The following is a 15,893-nucleotide window of genomic DNA, read 5'->3' as shown; positions in this document are numbered from 1 at the left end:
TGAAGGAACATTTTAGTTAACTAAACGGTTGCCGTACAGCAAGAAGGTTCTGGTTTGTCTCCACCTTCCACCTTCATGTGTGGAGTTTGCATGTTCTCCCTGTGATTGTGTGAGTTCTCTTTGAGTATTTCCCACAGTCCAGTGTGAGTGTGAATGGTTATTTGTCTCTCTGTGTTGCTGCAACATTTCCAGGTTTTACTTTTGTCCTATGGTAACTGGGATGGGATCCCCCACCCACCTGCCCAGCCCACAACCCTGAATTGGATAAGCAAAAGAGAATGGATGGATAGAAAAAAACACGGAGGAAAAATCCTTAGGTTTTTGTTTGTTTGTTTGTTTTGTTTTAGAACAAAACTTGTTTGATGAGGCATTGATCGACATGTTTATTTTTATTTTTTCACTCTTTTTTTAAAAAATTTTTTAATCTGTGGAGTTGGAAGAGCTCGTAGTGCCATTTTCAAGCTTTCCAACCACGCTGAGCTTTTTATGGAAATAATAAAAAAAACCCCAAAAAAAAACAAACCCCGATATCACCCCAAAAAAATATCACTCAAAAGAGAGCCTGTTTATAAACATGCCTTCAGGGGATCTTTAAGAATTTGCTCTTTACTAAATCTTGTATGTGCTGTTTAACAGCATTTATCAATTTCCGCCACAAGAGGGCAGCAGAGTTCTTCTGACGTCCTGAGCAGCCCGTGCAGGAGGAGCTGAAGGCAAAGCAGGAGCATGATGAACATGCTTTATGGCAGCCTCATGGATTTCATTCAACTTTGAAGATTTTGGTTATCAGTAGAAACCAGACTCCAGGGCTGCTGAGTTCAGATATGAAATTTCAATTTTGTAATGTGGTTCCCTGCACTGAGACCCACCAGTGTACCAAATACATGACACGGCAGGCAGACTGCTCTTTTTTAATTCATGAGGCGACCGAGTTGTAGTTTCATTTGTAATGATATTAACCACCCGAGCAGGTGGATGTTAGAGCGGACTTCTTAAACTGTCAGTCCCCCTCCTTAACCACTCAGCTGATTTTAAACACTACGGCAACCGATCATGCGCACTGTGGAATCCGTTGACTGTACTTAGAGATTCAGTTTATGCTTACGCTGATCCAGATATGTTTCTCTGGAAGACTTAAAGGAAATAAACTGATGATTTGGTGAAATGACTTTTATGTGCTCCCCTGCCCACTTTAGCCAGGCCCCGCTTATCCTTCTATCTACATGAAGCGCACAGACTCATGTCATTAATTAAGATCTGATTATTTTCTGTCGGTGTGTGCAACATGGAGCCAATCATCTGAAGGAAAAACAGAAATGCGTCCAGATAAATAAATAAATACTCCAACATGAGTCGTACTAAATGAAGCCCCACTGATCTTTAACTGTCCGGAAGAGAGAGTCTCCATTACGGTTTGATATTGCGTGCGGACGCCACCAGGCGACACACTAAGATCGAAGGATGTTATTTCATCCAGCGGAAATGCCACAAGACTCTCACAGTTAGTGGTCTGCATTCATCTGCTTGAGCCAATGATTTTGGTGAAGCACATTTTAAAAACCTGATATTCGTTTAAAGTCCATGCGAGTGTTTAAGCCACACGCTCCACGGTCGTCCTCCTCATTTACATTCCGCAAAGGCACCACGCGTACTTATGGAAATTAATATGCAGATCCAATAAATCATGGTTTATTATCCTTGTCACGCGAGGCTCTATATGGTTTTTGTGGAGGGAGGGGGTTAGAACCTCTTTACTGTGATAATTGTCATTTGTACAAAAATTTTTTTTCCTCTAAGCAAGTTTTAGGGGGGAAATGGGTCGCTGATAAATTCGTGCGACGATGATTAGAAGTAAAAATGTGTGGGGATGTTTTTATGCTATTTTTAGAACCGAATGAGCTCAACGGTAATGCCAGCCGTCACTCCATTTGCAGATTTTCACGAATTTCCACACTTAGAATAAATTAATAAGTAAATATATGTACATAGAGAACATTTGAGGGGCCTGCAAAATGCAAGAATGTCGAAATTTCTTCTAACGTAGTTGCTTGCGTTTCTACGTCGAGGAGTCCGGACTGCATTCCTGCACTACAGAGAAGAAGTTGAGCCATTTCCGCTTTTCCACCGGCGGGCAAGTGAAACAAAAGGCTGATCGGTGGCGCGCAGATTTCAGCACCACAGAGGGTGGACAGCGCTCCGGGTAGCCTATGTGAGGATGGACAGCTCCCAACACACACACACACACACACACACACACACACACACACACACACACACACACTGGAGCAAATATGTTCATATAAATAAGGAGCTTTCAAATATTGTATTTTGTTTATTGTTAAATGCAGGAGGAAAAGAGACAGCACACGAATGACGGCACACGAATTACAGTTTGAAACACAAGAGCAAAAGTTCAGTGTGAGAACGCCACCAGTATAGTTTTAATAACATTATAGGCTATCTATCTTTTTTTTTTCTTAAAAAAATAAATCTGCAACTTTAAACTTTTCATTTCTGGGGTGTGCAGATCGGAGAAGATAGGAAGATCATCTCTTGGCATTCACCGCGTGCCTTAATTGTAAGACATTAAATCAAGGTCCGCTGTGAACACGGAGAGACACAACCCGCTCATCTGTGTGTTTGCGCGTGTGTGTGTTTCCGTCCACCAGCTGCATCCACTCTACTGTGGGAAAAGGGCAGACACCTCCAAACCTTTGCATAAAACCTGTTACGACAAATAATAATCAGTCTTTATTTCTGCAGCCTCTGAGACCTCTGACGTGTAACTAAAGATGTTTTTGGGATGTCAAGTTTGGCCAAAAATGTAAAGAATTTTTTTTAAAATCCAAAGCATCCCGTATGCATCAAAAGAGATCAGATCCTCTCCCGGTGATTGTACAGGCCTACCTTAGAGTGTGTGTGTGAGCGGGGGAAAAACATTCAGCTGGAGAAAAAAAAGAGGTTAAGTTACAGGACTTTAACGCAGAACAGCCAGTTTGGAGGCAAAGTGATTATACGTCCCAGACCGCTTTAGCAGTCAAAAATGACTTGATCCGTGTCCGTCGACTGCTTTTTGTCCAAAACCGAGGAAGGCATTAAAAAAAATCCTCCATTATCCCATAGTGCACCTAAGGAAAAAGAAAACACAAATGCGTCATATTGAATTGCAAATGACAAATTCTCATATTCCACATTGACCTGTTCAGAAACATCACTCGGCGTCCAAAAAAGGAGGAAAAAGGTCCGCGTGCAAAATATTGATTTTCCTATAGCCTCATAACGCCCTCCTCACATCATCTATAGATACACGCACACACGCACAAACAAACGCCTGCAGCCTCTCTTTGCGGGTCACAGGTTAAAATTGCCGCAAATCGCAAACCGGGCAGCCGAAGAACCCTGAGAAACTGCCGGTGTCCTGAGCGCATCGGTGCGCACTGTGCGCGTGCGTCCATCCGTAGCAAACTCACCGGGACATCGAGACCGAGCTGAGCCCGGCGCGGGCACCACCTAAATGGGACTGATCTCTCTCCGTCCGGTCTTTTCCTCTGACTTTGGGATTAATGGTGCTCCAGCCAAGCAAATGAGGCATCTGCCTTCAGCACAAGAGGATTGGGATGAAAGGGGGGGGGGGGGGGGTGCTGACGTCACCAGGCAAACAGATGTTCCTCTATATTACCCAGCGTCCTCCTCATCGCTGCCCCGTGTCCTTGAAACTAGGAGGGAAATTGACGACTTCCCAATCCGAGAATTAACGTTTATCGCCGACATGTGTTAATAGTTCTGCTGCTGGTTGGTGTGTGCGTGTGTGTGTTTGCGTTGGTGCGTGCATGCGGATGTGCGCGTGCTGGCAGAGGAAATGCCAACAATGGTCTAGCAAATTGTGAAGCCCCAAATCTGGCATTGGCTGTGATCAGTTATGCAACATTGCACTATTCAAAAAAAAAAGAAAAAAAAGAAGAGAGAACACACGTGTACCTACACTCACACATAGACCCACACTCACGTGGGCATGCGCACACGCACTCCCTGCACACAGTAACGATGGAGAGATGCTTGTGTCATTCTGATCGCGCCGCTTGACGTGAGTTTGACAAGTGCTGCATTTAGCTTCTGGAGATGAGCTGCAGCTGATTTTTACTCCCTCAAAAATATTATTATTATTTTTAATCAGTGACGTTCACTAAACTGCAAGGTGCATTATGCGTGCTATGGCCAGATTATATAACGCGCACGCTGAATGTAACGGGAAAGTGGCTCAGACGTGCATAAATGCGAATTCCTCTCCTGTCGAATGCCTCAACTGAGTGGGAAACTGACAGAGATCCTAGAATCTGTGCAATTCAGCTATAACCCGGTGAAATCTGCAGCGATGCAGACTTCACGGAGCACACGGTGATTTGCATATCTTGTAAACTAGAGCGAAAGCAGCTTAAATTCAACCCAAGTCACTGCTGTTTATGAGTAAGAGTCGCATCGGACACCTGCCCACAACTGTGAGGATCTCCTGAGCTCAGCGTTTAAAAAAAAAAAAATTACGGCTCCTGTTTTACAGTTAAAGAGCGCGCGCACACACAAAAAGCACCGTGGAGTGGGAAAGAGAAGGCGCAGGCTCGTAGATTGTAGGCTAATTGCAATGCATCACCCACTCGCTGGAACACAGAGGAGAGGGATACAGAAACAAAGGGAATCGCCATTTTAGACGGAAACGTCCCTATCCCCTGAAAACAGTCCGACTCTCGCGTCGACCCCTGTTTGGAGCTCCATCGCGACTTGTCAGCAAATCACCATATTTCACCAGATCTTCTCTCTCTCCCTCTCCCTCTCTCGCCTCCCAGAAGAAAATGACCCCTATTGTCCTCACGCGCCGTGCAACGAACAAACGATGAGGCTCAGATATCCTTCGTCCTCTTCCCCCTTCTGAACGATCATGAAAACATAAAAACAAATCCCGCTCGTTAAGCCTGCTCGGCTTTTTCTAACGTCTTTACTCATCCTTTTTTTTAAACTGGTAGTGGATTTTTCCCTGAAGCCCGCAATAACAATGGCAAGTGCAGCGTGCACAGGAACCCGTTATCTGCACGGAGAACGATCGCCATCCGTTTTATTCTCTTAAAACGCACGCGTTACCAACGGCGGGAGCAAAAAGACGCAAATCAGCTCATCAATAATTGCTCAAAGGCTTGATTATAAAGCAAACGCCGGCGGAAAATACTCACCGTGGAAATGGTCCACGCCATATGGTGGATCCCAAGCACACCGTGCGCTCTGCTCGTATTTATCCGTGCCCTGCTGTTTCTTTCACTTCATCTGAGCGTTATTACTTCACCGCAGCTCTAGGCAGTCGCTGTGTATTCCCGGTTTCTCTCGGCGTGTAGCAGCGAACGAGCAAAGACTCCGTGTGGCGAGAAGCTGACGCTACCAATGAGAGCGACGCTGTAGCCTCTGCAAAGCATGGCTGCGCTTTCTCGCTTTTTTTTTTTTCAAAAAGAGGGCAGGTCGCTCTGTGCATTACAATGAGTAAAATCTCTCTCTCTCTCTCTCTCTCTTTCTCTCTCTCTCTCCTCTCACATGCCCGCGCACAACACGCGTTTATCCATACAAATGCGCGCTCGCTCGCAGACACTCAAATATGCGCGTTCTGGAAGTTCTATATATCCAGTGATTTAAAGCGATCATTTATCTGATTTGCTCATTATCATTATTATTATTATTATCATTATTATACACGTCAGACTGCGTTTCAGTGGGGATTTTAGCAGCATGTTGTAGTTTATGTGGTCTATACGTGGGAATAACTGCTCTATAATCTGGTGAAGCCTGACGGTAGGACTGTGTAGTCTGGTCGCCTTCTTGCCGGCCACAATTAATCATGTTTAACGCCATTTGTCTTGAGAGGTTCATTTCAGTTTCACGCATCAGGCCACCGGTTTTGCAACTCAATTTCTATAGGCTGTTAGTTCAATTGTGTGTTGTCTCTGCATAGATTAAGGGGGAATATTTTAAGGGGGGGGGGGTGTTGTCTCTGTAAATAGACCCATAAAACTTGTTTTGCTGTTAAAGGCCTGTAAATAAAGTTAAGCGTTTTCTTTACACGCATTTTCTTTCTTTCTTGTATTTCTTTCCTTTTCTTACGGCCTCTTCCTTTACCACACGTAACTTCTGACATGCAAAGGCGTAGCTTCCTTTTAGGGAGTCTTGCTTGTGCATTCAAAATTGGAGCAGTAATTGATTGAAGCAAGTGGCAGTCCTGCACTGCTCGTTTGTGTCCCCTTCACTTCCTGCCGTGATTGACTTCCAGGCAAAGATCCAATCGAAACCACGGCCCCACGGATGATGTCATTAGAGTAACCTTGCTAACCCTGTGGCCCAGGCGCAATAATGCCCGCTTTACCTCCAACTTATTAACGTATATCTGACTCCAGCGTTAAAATCACCCCACAGGTGTTATTCACGCGCTATTTCTTCGAGTTCTTTCCTTTCTGTCATCTCGTCCTCCTCCGAGCATCCATCCTCTGTCTCACAGTTTCCCTCCGTTACCGTTTCATTGTTTCACTCTGTTACAGTGTTGGCCTTTGACGGCTGCAAGAATCCAGTCAGTGCAATGATGCAACGTTCACCCAAGTTGTGATGCAACTCGGGTGAACATACCACTGAGAGCGTTAACGTTTTGTCAACATTTTTCTTCTTCATTTAAAGCGTTAGAGGAGAAATTCTGTTCAGGCTTGCATCAGGCGACATATAGGGAAGTTTGAAAGCTGCTTTTTCTCTGGCAGAGGGAGGAGGTGGAGGGGTGTAAGGCTATTGTTCCCGCTGAAACAATGGAAGCTGCGGGGCGACATGCAGCGGTGCGCACATGAATGGCAGGGCTCTGGGATGTGTGTGGGTCAGTGGCCCGGGGTCTCCGTCCCAAAGCCCCTTTCCCAGCGCCTCACAATGAACCTGCGCAAGGTCGGGGCTCCTAGGGGTCACAGGCCAACCCCTTTTGTCCCTCACTTCAAAACACATAGCCTAAACATTTATTAATCAAGAGGCAGCCGGTGGGCCTCTCTTTTGAGAAAAAAAGGGGGTTGAGAGGAAGGGGGGGCGTCAAGGGTGGGAAAGAAGTAGGGAGGAAACAGAAAGAAATAACTTGTGGCTGCAGTTGCAAATTCCATCATTTGGACAGAGGTGGAAGTTTGTAAAAGTTGTGGGCTAATGGTAGAAGTTGGGACTCCGCGCAGAAGGCGGATGGGAACTCACGGACAGCAGGATTTGGACTTCTTATCGAACCGAACCTGTTTGTTTCGCACTTCTGCTGGATTTGCGATCAACACGTCCGGATAGGGATTTCTGTCGCACACCGACACGTTGTTCTGGACTCGAGAAGAACAAAAGAGAGTACAACAGAAATATAAACCGATCTGCGTGAAGTAAGGGAGTCGCATAATCGCCGTGACTGCCGTTCTTTAACGTCAAAACACAGAGAAACTGCCGCATCGAAACGCCCTTTGCGTGCGCAGCGTTCTGCACATGGAGCCTATGGGAACAAGTGCCACAACAACAACAACAACAACAAAACTAGATGTAAGGCGACATCGAAATGCGGTCTGTGCTGTGCGTCTTCGATCGAGGCTGCTGTCTAAGCCGACAAAAAAAATCTGAAGCAGGCCTTCCTCTGCAGCATGGCCACATCAACCGTACCTGTGTGAGAATGTCCTGACAACCACATTCATTTTACTCAAGATCAAACTATATGTGACCCTATGGAGTAAAATTAGTTAATTAACTAATTTAAAAAAAACAACAACAAGATATTAATTTCATTTCAAACCTGTGTGGCATGCGTGAGCATTAAAAGCTCCCAAATAAGCGTCGGTGTTGTTGGTCTTTTATTTTTGGCAGTCAGTGAAACGAATTGGAAGTCAGGTCGAAACGCGAACGTGCTGTCTGTAGGAAAGTGTGTGCAGGGTCGCTGTGAGCTATGTGCTCTGCAGTAGTAAACGTTGTAGTTGCATCAGTTTTAACCAAACTGAGATGCCTTGGTAACCGTTGCCTTTCTATCAGTCTCCCCTCCCTTTTAATTTTTTTTTTTTTTTGTATCATGCATCAGGCCTTACCCCAACATTACACAGCCTGCACAGTGGGGCTCATTTTGTGCTACAGTTTACTCCATAAAATCTATGCAGACTTGGTTTAATATGCTTATAATTTTTGTCTTATTTTTTTTTTAGCATATTAGTTCCAGTAAAAAATGTTATAACACAATAGTTAAACTGTAGTTAATATTTTATTTTATATATTTTTTGGTGGGGATATTATTATCCATGCTTTGATTTTGCTGATCAATGCCAAGTTATTTTTAAACCCAAGTTCAAATTTGTTGCATATTTTTATGTGTTAAAACGTGTGGCAGTATCATTCACTTAACAGATTCTGATGTATTTCCAAATGGCTTTTGTAATTTCTCAAAATTGATATTAAATCAAGTTAGGAGCAATCACAGCTGTCCTCAATGATCTTGTGAGGAAGCGGGGAAGAAAAAAAGGCATTTATTTTGGTTTTCTGGCTTAAATTAAAAGATGCCCCATCTGTGATGGCACATAAGCAACATAGGCAGGTAAACATACCTGCAGTACCACATAAGAAAGAGGGGGCATACTGTGCATTTCCACAATGTGAGTGGAAATATGGAGAATATTTAGCAGTGGTAGTGAGACATTGTGCGCCTTCGGTAGTGACAATTTCTTGCTGTTACTTTACATTCAAAAATCATCCACGGGATGACTATAAAGATGCAAACCGCTGTGTGGATTTATTATTGCCTTTGGAATATGTTTATTCTTTAAAAAATGTTTATTAAAAAATAATAAATACACAGTATTCAAATTATTCAAATTGTCCTTTTGTAAGTGGCTTAAAAAAGTGCACAAACACACACATTTCACCATGTGTTTCTACAACCTATATAAAAACATTTATATTATAAAATGCATATATGTGGCTGTTCTGAGTCCTTACAGATGTCATTAGTAGGTTGTTACGAACAAAATAGTTAACTATTAAATTTTAGTAAGCTCCACATATTTTTGTATTGTGCTTTTTCATCACAGATGCTTATTTTCTGACATCTCTATGTGTTCAGTCATCAGAAATTATAGAAACTTTTCAACATCCAGTGTGTTTAAAAAAATAAATAAAATAAAAACACTATATGGGTTACAGCGTTATATGTGCCACCAGTCCTGACCTGCAATGAGCAGACTCCAGAATTAGAGAATAACCCAATAGATGCAGCACCTGCTTTGTTTTAGGACATGACCTGATTGCAATTTTTTTTTTTCCAAGCAAATCCTGACAGTAAGGTTTGCCTGCTTAGCTTGAGCAGGGACAGTACGCTCCCCAAGCTAACATCAAACTCTAAACAGCAGTTGTTATTTCATGGTTGCGTGCAAGCAGAACCAGGTCATCTGCACTGGGTTACAGGCCTGCTGGCTGTGTTTGTTGTGCCCTCCAAAGTGTGCTGCATCCTTCCTCATGCTGCAGAGAATTGTGTTTTTGCCTTAGTTAAAATAAAGAAAAGAGATGTTGATTTCCTAATGATTACCTAATATGCTCTTATATTTGCACATTTAACAATGTGCAAATATAAGGAAGCGTTGCACTTTCTAGCAGCAGACACTGATATGTTCTTTATAATTCAATAAAACACTGACCTTTTTATTTCATGCAGTGGAAACGTTAAGTTGCAGGATTATGCTATATACATGTAAATATTAAGAGGTAACTAAAGTCTATCTGTAATTACTTAGATAGTACTCTGCAGCCTTGTAGTGTTTTGTATGAGCGAAGCAAGGGTGTGTGGGACCTTCCCCTTATGACATTAGCAGGGGGTCAAATGTGCATGTAGGGCACCTGGCTCTGCACCTCCCCTCTCTCTGTGATGTTAAATGTCAACCAGCAGCATCCAGAGAAAGCAAGGTGAGCCTCCATTCTAATGCTTATGGCAGGAGATCATAGCGTCTGACTCCCAAAGCCATGTTTCTCTTGTGTAGTGCAATTAAAACTGTTAGAGAGGGGAAATTTACAGAACCATTAACCTAAGGTTTTCTTTTTAGTGAAGTCGATAGTCTGAGGGTTGCTCTGCTGAAAGGAAAACCCCAGGCTTTTTTTTCTTCTTCTTCTGGCTTTCTTCTTCTTCTCCTTCTCCTTCTTTTTCTTTTTAATAAATGTAAAACGAGCGGCTTAATCTTGATTTGTTTCGGAAAGATTTGCGTCTTTAGCCTTAAAGTGCAGTGGATTGCCTCCTCTGCATTGCCCACCTTGAACATAAAACAGTAATTGAATTAAAAATTGAATTCATTTATTTTGGACACACGTGCTCATCCTTCTGGAAATCATTTTGCTCTAATAACTTGTATTCCAGTGCTGCCGCTGCTTCGCTTTGCTCGGTCGCAGTTATTTATTTTTTTCTTTAAAAACAGATGCAGCGGGAGTGATATGATCAGATTGCTGATTTTATAAGGTACAGTGTGGAATAATGTATAGCTGTGTAACTGCGTCGCACACTTATCCAGTTTTCCCTCTGATTCCAGATACAGTCCGGTGTCTGCTTCAAACCCGAGGCGTACAGGAGGTTAGATGTAAATCTGCACCATCACAGAAACATCCTCACTCAGAAATGGCAGTAGTCAGGACCTTCTGCTGCACTTCTGCTGCTCCCTAATAGAAAGCCTATTGAGGCCCAATCAGCAGGTCTGTTCCAGCCTTGTAAGTGGATTTCTCCCATACCCCCAAGGTTTGTGAAATAGGGGTCAATGGGTCTGTTATTGTTTTTCTCTGCCTCTTTATCCCTACATAACTCTGTGATGTCAACAGCAAAGTGACAGAGTGAGCTGGGAGCATGGAAAAGGGAAAAAAAAGAGGGGAAATAACTACTATCATGATCTTGCGTGTGTTTCTGCTCACAACAGGGCTGCAATTGTTCCAGCGGGCATGGATGCATCCCCATATGAAGAATGGAAAGAGGTAAATATCACTTATCCCCCAACAGGTCGAAATGAAACAGCAGCAGCTGGCAGAGAGCTGCTGAAAATATTGAGTTTAGTCTGAAATTTATCACTAAACGTAAGCCTCACTGTCTCTCAAACGCTATACACTTTACTGTGTAATAAGGGTCTATGTGAAATTATTTAATGTGCGAACAGTGTTGTCAAACGTGCCATTCGCGAGATCTATTTTTCACATCTCTCAGCCGGGTTGCCATTGTCTCGTTTAATCCGGTTATATCGTGTACAGATTTTCACATACATTGAGTTTTTTTGTTGTTTCTTTTTCTTTCTTTCTTTTTTACCTTGCTGCTTTAAAAGACAAATGGGAACAGATGTGACTCTGAGCAGGGACGTTTTGAACAGATTTGCTTCTTATGTCAGAGGAGAAATGGCATTGTTTTCCGTTGCGTTACAACCTGGTGCCATTTATTAAATAAAAGTGGGGATCCGTTATGAGGTGGAATTTTATGCCTCTGTCTGAAATGCGATCATTGCATCAAAGCACAGCCATAAATTTCTTTTTGATATAATTGTATTAATGCAGCAAGTAATGGATGAGCATATGTTTCACAGTGATTACTATCCCTCTCTGACTGTGTGTCCTAGTTGCCTTCCCATCGCCTGACTATCGGAATGAGAATATGTGCCTTGAGTTAATGCTGATTGCAGCAGCTGCCAACACATGAATCTCCATGGCAACAATAACGGTTGCCAGGCAACCATGCTCTTTTAGGGACACTGAAAGAAGCCCAAAGGCGTACTAAAAATATATATATGGGTATAGTGCTTCTTGAACACCTCAGCCGTATGCACGCCATGCACAGAACAACAAAGAGTTAAACGCTTAAGATGGCGACGTGTTATTTTCTCCTCTTCAGCCGCAGTGTGTGTGTGTGTGTGTGTGTGTGTGTGTGTGTGTGAGAGAGAGTGTGTGTGTGTGTGTGTGTGTGTGTGTGTGTGTGTGTGTGTGAGAGAGAGAAAGAGAGAGAGCTCACGCTGATGTTACCCTACTTTGGCATGAGCGCTAAACGGCAGCCCCAAACGCTGCTATCTTTTTATGACATTAACACACAGAGCCGTGTCAGAGGACCTAATGCTTTTATGAGGTTATATTTGGAGGCTGTGGACAGTCTGGGTTAAGAAGATAGTGACATTTTTTTTCTTTTTTCATTTCTTTTTAACACTTGGAAAAAAAATGGGGCAACTGTCAGCCATCTTGGCTCCTGCATCGAGCTTCCCTCGCAGCTCGCACAGACCCAGGTGGTATGCGCACACGCTGTGGAACAAAGCATTCCATCAGCGCAAGTGACATCACTGCAGTCAGCTCAGCTGTTTCTGCCTGCGCTATAAATAGTGTGGTGGAAAGAGCAGATTGCCTATGCAGAAAATATTTAACTCCTGACCCCAAGCCTTAAGAGATTTTTTCCTTTTTTTGTGCTGAAGCGGTTAACTAGATCACAGCCAGTGCATCTAACATGGAATACGGCTGATATAAAGTCTAATCCCGTGCTCTGCATTGACTATATAACAGTAACAGGAGTTAAAAAGTGACACTTTATACCAAAATATCCAAGTCCACTTATCCACTTCTTACAGTATTAAATGTAAGATCTGAAATATACATGCTATCTAAGATATTAGCATTATTGTTGTCACAAACAAAAGTTTGAGTTTGCCTCTAAAACATAAAAGTTCTCTATAGACTTCAGATTAGGTGGGAGGCTGGTTTCTTGTAGATACAGATATTGCAGCCTCTAGTTGCCAAGCATGAAATTACACAGAGCAGTGACTTTTAAATACCTCCAGCACCTCAGCTGATAAAGTAACTGTTATCACAGGCAGGGATCACGCTCGCTGACAGTACTTCATTTGTTATGTCATATAATTAGATATATTTTGGCAGCAAATCGTTTTGTTTTTTTTAAGATAATTTGCATATGTATTTTAGACCTTGTCAGCTAAGAGTTGCCTGCACAGAAAGAGATGAATGTTGAGGCAACGCCTGGTGCAAATACAAAGATAAACCAAGGAATAAAGCCAGGGGAACCAATCAGAATCTTCAATACTCCAGCTGGTCTCCCAGCTTCCTACATCGTGGCTTTTACATTACTAACCCACAGCACGCTACAGCTGATCTTAGTACACCCTGCCGCTTACTAGTACCGCTGCAGCCTGCGAGTCCAGCCAGCAAACTTGGGGTCGTGGCGTGGCTGGCCAGGCGCCAGGACGTGTGCAGGGGGCTATGCCATGGTGTTGGCTCTCACAGGCTGGCAGCATTGAGGAGCGTAAAGGCATTCAGCAGTGTGAATGTCCCTTTGTCTCAGAGCAGCGTGCCAGGCTAGCTCTAATGAGGCAGCTCTTTGTGGCAGGCCTCTCAACATCAAGTGGGCTGGTGGACTCATTAACCTGACTACTGCAAATAAAGCAGGCAGGCACAAGAGACGCCTATGATAGCACACTTAAGGCCCCGCTGAATCCCCCCACCACCCCCACCACCGCCACAGTCATCCTTCCACCTCCTCACTCTCTTCTTTTCCCTCCAGTCTCTCTCTCAGGTTTCCCAGGGCTCCTCTGATAGGAGGAAACCAGCCACTGGCCTATTTCAGGTGTCCCAAATAAAGATTGGTTGGGGGTGTGATTTCCAGTTTCTATATTCTGTCTCGTTCATACCTTGAGCTTTAATCAGATTTTTGGCTCTGCGCTGTAACCTGGTTTTTGTTGAAGAATGAATGAACTGCTGGAGTCGACTTGCAAAGCGCTACAGAAAACGTTTATGCGTTTATCCACGACGCTTCTCTTTATAGATGCATTTGAGTCAGTCTTTCTTTGTGGTGATAGGAAACCTATACTTCTAAATGTCCTAGAATATTTCAACACAGCTTTGTATGCATTTGTATTTTATTCCCACTGTCTCCCCCAAATAATTGCAATTTGGCTTTATCACCAGCAACGAGAGGGGCGGTAAAAAAGAAAAAGGATAAGAAGGGATGAATAGAAATATGTCAGTACCTTTGTTTTAACACCTGGATAAAGATTTTTCTAACATTTCCCATTTATAGCTCTTTATCTTGATCAGTGACTGTGTTTTGACTGATATGTTTCAGGTGGAATGTGACTTACAAACACGTTTTGACAGTCAAGGTAGACTCTTGCTGCTATATCACTTTCAGTATTAGCTGAACTGCTGTCAGTCTGATTTTAGTTCCATGGCTAAAAGTCAAATCCTTTTATGCCATCTTGAATGTTTTAAACTTATCAACTTGAGCTATGCGCTGATCAACTTGACTTATTTAGGTCAGCTAAGCCTTTATGAGTTGTTCTCCCAACTAATGAAACAGTTGTAATGGTGGGACCAGGGATTGTAAGCGAGTCTGCTGAAATAGATTCGCTAACTTGTTTTGATTAATATTTTTGCAGTGGTTATGAAGTCATGTGGCTCACCGCTAAATTATGTAGCTGAATGAAATTGGGTCGCGAGAAGCTGTTTTCCGCACACCGACAAGGACAGGTCAGATGCTCGTCTCACAAAAGGATAGTCGGCTGTTTATATTTGTCTTTTTATTTATCTCTCATAACCCTGCCGGTTATTAGCGCTCAGCGCTACGGCTTATGGGTGTGGACCTGCTAGATATTGATTCGATGTTAATGTCATGTACTGTTTGATGTATGGCCTCTGAAATTGCTCAAGCATTTGATCAAGTTGCTTGTATGTAGATTAGATTCATTAGATATTCCCCCCACTATTTTTCATGATGTTTCCCCACACTCATTTTACAGCCTCCCATTGTCTCCTCTGCACAGTAAATGATTTTAATCTGGTGATGCTGTGTACTCTTGATAAGCCCTGCACAAATTGAGGCAGCGTCGCTGACGGTGAGGAAGAGGCTAACGCCACAATAAGCTCTAATCGTGCGGGCGCCTCATTTTCTGAAAAAGAATATTCATACCAACATCAAAGGGGTTAGCACTCCTGACACTGACAAATTGCAGACGAGGTTTCATTAATTAAGTAGGCCACTAATGTTTATTTAAATGAAATTTACGGTTGCATTATTGATTCGCCGCCACAAAATTATCTGACATGATGCACATGGATTGTGAGCTGTGGCTCTCTGCAGGAGCAGACAGACAGCGGGAGTGTGGATGGGAGGGAGGTGGATGGAAATTTAGAAGGGGGTCTGAAGGCTGGAGGGGAAACATGAATATGATGGTTAGGAATTTTTACAGCTGCCAGCATGAAGATATTCCTACCTATATATTTTTTCATTAAAGCCATAAAATGCTGAGAAAATGATTTTTTTTTTAAACTACACAGAGTTTGGATTTAAGATTCAAATGATTCTTTTTTTTTTTACCACCTGATGAAAGTAGCAGTAATTGAATAAAGTACACATCCAGTACGCTTCATTCTTTCTGGATGAAAGCAGAGTTTTCTTAGTACAACTGGGAAACAATTTGACTTATTGGTTACTCTTTAAGTAAGACATCTACCTTAATTTACCATATTAGAATGGCTGTTGGTGCCATATGAGCTGGCGAGTTTAAGAAACTGCCAGCTACTGGGATTTTCCAGCACAATCGTCTCTACAGTTTATGGATAATGGTCTGAAAAGGAGAAAATATCCAATAAGCATCAGCTCTGTGTGGAAAAAATGCCTTGTTGATGGCAGAGGTCAGAGGAGAATGGCCAGGCTGCAAGCCGTCACTCAAATGACCACTCGCTACAACCAAGATATGCAGAAGAGCATCTCTGAATGCACAACACAGCAAATCTTAAAACAGATGGGCTACAGCAGCAGAAGACCACACCGAATGCCACCTTTCAGTCGTCACAGGAAGCTGAGGCTACAGGTTACACAATCT

At 43.0% G+C, this 15,893-nt stretch overlaps 2 long non-coding RNA genes across 2 annotated transcripts; one reads left to right on the top strand and one right to left on the bottom strand.

Annotated features, from left to right (window-relative positions):
- Window positions 1-2,319: 2,319 nt before the first annotated feature.
- Window positions 2,320-5,521, bottom strand: LOC102292096. Its single transcript, XR_315199.2, has 2 exons — window positions 5,220-5,521; window positions 2,320-3,128 (listed from the first exon to the last, which is right to left on the bottom strand). It is a non-coding gene; the product is annotated as an uncharacterized LOC102292096 (long non-coding RNA).
- A 1,592-nt stretch (window positions 5,522-7,113) lies between these two features.
- On the top strand, window positions 7,114-11,914 carry LOC102292403. Its single transcript, XR_315200.2, has 3 exons — window positions 7,114-7,566; window positions 10,575-10,777; window positions 10,953-11,914. It is a non-coding gene; the product is annotated as an uncharacterized LOC102292403 (long non-coding RNA).
- The last annotated feature ends 3,979 nt before the right edge of the window (window positions 11,915-15,893 follow it).

Source organism: Haplochromis burtoni, unplaced genomic scaffold, assembly GCF_018398535.1.
Source record: "Haplochromis burtoni strain Fernald_Lab_line unplaced genomic scaffold, NCSU_Asbu1 Contig_1, whole genome shotgun sequence".
In the NCBI taxonomy this organism is placed as follows: domain Eukaryota; kingdom Metazoa; phylum Chordata; class Actinopteri; order Cichliformes; family Cichlidae; genus Haplochromis; species Haplochromis burtoni.
The sequence above is the reverse complement of the archived record's forward strand: the minus strand, read 5'-3'. Positions and strand labels throughout refer to the sequence as shown.